Raw genomic sequence first — 3,867 nt, 5'->3', positions numbered from 1 at the left:
AAGGCAATCTTGTCCATAGCCTAATGTACAGAAACCTATAGACTCTGTCACCTGGAGCCCTAATACCACCCTCCTCAAGAGGTAAGAAGGTTTAGGGACACCTGGACGGCTCAGTCGGTTGAACGTCTGGCTTTGGCTCAGGTCACGATCTCGGGGTTCATGGGTTCGAGCTCCACGACAGGCTCTGTGCTGACAGCTAGCTCAGAGCCTGGAGCCTGTCTTCAGATTCTGTGTCTTCCTCTCTCTGACCCTCCCCTGCTCACACTGTCTTTCTCTCAAAAATAAATAAAACATTTAAAAACAAAGATGTAAGAATGTTTAAGTGCTTGCTATGGTGATGTGGGAAACTACGTCAAATGAAAAATTAAATTCCCTTACTGCCTATAGCCCATTGACAAGTCCTTGAAACAGGGAGTGTAACTTTATAAAAAAAAATTTATACATTTATTTTTTGAAAGATAGAGCAAGACAGAGCACGAGCAGGGAGACTCAGAGAGAGAAAGAAACACAGAATCTGAAGCAGGATTCATGCTCTGAGCAAGCATTCGGCACAGAGCCTGACACAGGGCTTGAACCCACCACCTATGAGATTATGACCTGAGCCAAAGTTGGACGCTGAACTGTCTGAGCCACTCAGGCGCCCCCAGAGTAACCTTCTTCTGAGAGCTCAGCTGCCTTGATAATGACGCTTTGCTGGGGGCAAAAGAGATGATTAGTTTAAGATTATCAACCTCAGGGACGCCTGGGTGGCTCAGTCAGTTAAGTGTCCACCTTTGGCTCAGGTCATGATCTCACAGTTCGTGAACTTGAGCCCCACGTCTAGCTTTGTGCTGACAGCTAGCTCAGAGCCTGGAGCCTACTTCAGATTCTGTGTCTCCCTCTCTCTCTGACCCTCCCCTGCTCATGCTGTCTGTCTCTCAAAAATAAATTAAAAAATTTTAAAGAATTAAAAAAAAATGATTATCAACCTCGAGAATCCTGTCAGTCTACTTCCTTAATCGCAACTACCGCAAGATGTATGCTGGCAATCCTGCTCCAAGCTTATGGCCCTTGATATACATTCAGAGCGTCTCATGACTGAGGTTTTACTAAACAGTAAGAAATGGTGTTTCCTTAGCAACAAGTAGCCCCTCAAAGTCCTGGAAAACTTGCTTCCAAAATCCCTTAGAGACTTACTCTATCCCTGATCCCCTCCCAACCTGAAGGTATATAATGAGTTACCGTCACAACCCCCGTGCAGCTATGCCTGTCCCTGTGCTTTAATAAAATCATCTCTTTGGACCAAAGATGTCTTTAAGAATTTTTTCTTGGCCAGCAACTCTGGACCACCATCACCCCAATACTTCATCACCACCACTACATCCATGAGTCAAAATTGGTATTTAAGACACACGAAATACCATTTTATGCCACTCAATGTTTAGAATTGCCATTATCTACAGAAAGGAAGATGTTACCCTAAGGAATGGGAAGCTAAAGCTGAAAAGCAAACACCAGGAAGATTTTTCTCCATATATACAAATCCCTTTTCCCCCTTAGGGCAGGGATTTAAATTCCACTCACATAAAGAGGAATCTTCCAAGAAACTGTCTTCAAAGAAAGGAACAAAATCCAAGTGTGGTCTGGGAAATCTGGAAGGAATAATCCTCACCCAAGAAGAGGAAGTGTCCACAGTTCTCTAACATCACATCCCTGTGAAGTTCCCGCTGGCTGTGGTTCAGGCATCCCCACTCCTCCTGAGAGAATTCTGTGGTCACATCCCTGAAGGTCAGTGGTCCCTGCAATAAACAACACAGTTACCAAGTGGACATAGGTCGAGGTCATAATGGGACCTGAGATGCAAGAGGGAGTTAATGTCACCAGCTGGACCCCAAGACCGGACCTTCACTGCTTACCTGCTTGTGCCCACCGACCTTACTCCCACATGTTACTTAACCTCTTCTTTCCACCTTATCTTTTACTTGAGGCAAAACACCCCAGGGGCATAGCATGCTGTGGTTGAAACAGAAGGTAGCCAACAAAAGGTAAAGACTGTCCTGAGGAAGGGTCTGAGCCTGCCGAATTTGAGCTTCTCCCCTGACCCCTACCTCTGCAGATGACCCAAGGAGCAACCCATGGAGTGACCAAGTTACTTTTACCTCCTTCTAATACTAAAACTGCCACCTCATTTGCCAAACATACAAAGTTATATATGGAACTGTTCTCTTAAGGTGCATGTGTGACCTTAAGCCCAGCTCTTGTAAGACAACAGCCCTCAGATCACCTGGGTGGCTGAGTCAGTTGAGCATCTCAGCTCTGGCCATGAACTCAAGGGTTACAGGATCAAGTTTTCTGTGGGGCTCTTCACTTACAAAACGGAGACTGATTGAGATTCTTTCCCTGTCTCTGCCCCTCCTCTGCTCATGCGTATGCTTGCTCTATCAAAATAAATAAAATTCTAAAACAAACAAAAAAAATGACAATGCCTTTCTTTCTAAATCTTGACCCTAGCCTTAAATAAACAGAAACCATTTCCCCTTCCTCTGTGAGCCTCTGCTTTGGAAGTTATTCCCTGTGGTCTCCTTACTGGCTGCAAATCCAGTTTCCTGTGAGTGAGAACCTCGCCTGGGCAGTTTCTAGTTATGGCTCTATTTTGTTTCAGGGTTTTAAGGCCTCAAACATGTCATTATGTGATCATTGTTTTCATTTTCTGAAAATACAAGGAAGTAAATAGAAGGGTATTCCTGTGACCCGAAGTGAAACAAATTAAAAACACGCCTGATGGAGGTCTAATTTAGAATCTCCCCTCCCACAAGCCAACATCCTTACAACAGAAAGGTGTGCCCTTCTTTGTCCAGTAGAAAGTGATCTGATGTGGCCTGGGAACCAGGGCTCAAGAGGTATTCCGGAGATGTTCTGGTGCAAAAGGCAGCTTTGGATAAAGCATGTGACTCCTGGACAGGAAGACCTACACAGTCATTTTGAGAGGACACTGATTATATACTTTTCATTTGGGGAGTGTACACAAAGTTTCTTAAGGGATTTTCATATGGTAAGGAAAACAGAATCTAGCAAGCCTGGCTATTGTCACGGTGAAGGGACTCTTAACTCCTACCAAAGCATTAAGTTAAGACGCATTGGAATTCCTAGAGGAATGTCATTGTCTGCCAGTCTGAAGTGTTGACCAAAGTCCTGCAAACTGAGGGGATATTAATTTTATCTACATTTCTTTTGCTTTTACGTTCCTCACCAAAAACTACAAGCAAGACAATCTCAAAAGTTTCCAGTTTTTGCACAGCATTTAGGTAATTCTCCTAAAAGTCTTACAAATGATGAGAGGCAAAATATCAACTTTATACTAGGGGAGAAATCTGGCAAAAATACCAAGCCAAATACTAGAGGTTAACATGAGCTGTAAGGAAACACATTTATATCAGTACTTAAGGCACACAAAAACACCTGTTATTACTGGTATGTGCTTGTGGCCCCAAAAGAAAACATCAAAATGTAATTCCAATTTGGAGGATAGATTTATAGAAAGTTACATCACATATACTTTCCATGTCTTGTAATAGCTACGATGTTTTATAAAAGGAATCTTTTTCAGTTTCTAAAGGGCAAGGCTCCCCTATAATTTGAGAGTTTTCCTAGTTATCTAGGCCTCATAGCCATTGTACCTACTTGCACAATTATTTTAAGTGTATTTATTTTGAGAGAAACACAACAACTCAAGTGTGGGAGGGGCAGAGAGAGAGGGACAAAGAGAGAATCCCAGGCACGCTCCCCACACCCAGCACAGAATCTGACCCGGCCTCAAACTCTGAAAACTAGGAGAGCGAGACCTGAGCTGGAACAGGGCGCTGGATGCTGCACTGACTGATCCACCCA

The 3,867-nt window shown here is 43.7% G+C and overlaps 2 protein-coding genes and 1 long non-coding RNA gene across 3 annotated transcripts in view; 1 reads left to right on the top strand and 2 right to left on the bottom strand.

The window, feature by feature from the left end:
- The window catches only part of LOC115281220, a 21,388-nt gene extending 19,627 nt beyond the window's left edge, over positions 1 to 1,761 (bottom strand). The window contains exon 1 of the long non-coding RNA XR_003904169.1: positions 1,652 to 1,761. This is a non-coding gene — a long non-coding RNA (uncharacterized LOC115281220). The remainder of the gene's footprint in view (positions 1 to 1,651) is intronic.
- LOC115281187 (zinc finger protein 345-like) overlaps positions 1 to 3,867 on the bottom strand; it is a 486,358-nt gene that overhangs the window by 234,713 nt on the left and 247,778 nt on the right.
- Positions 1 to 3,867, top strand: part of LOC115281205 (putative protein ZNF720) — a 111,904-nt gene that overhangs the window by 22,943 nt on the left and 85,094 nt on the right. The window lies entirely within an intron of this gene.

The sequence above is a fragment of the Suricata suricatta genome, chromosome 16 (assembly GCF_006229205.1).
Source record: "Suricata suricatta isolate VVHF042 chromosome 16, meerkat_22Aug2017_6uvM2_HiC, whole genome shotgun sequence".
Lineage (NCBI taxonomy): Eukaryota > Metazoa > Chordata > Mammalia > Carnivora > Herpestidae > Suricata > Suricata suricatta.
This window is presented reverse-complemented; position numbering and strand designations above follow the sequence as displayed.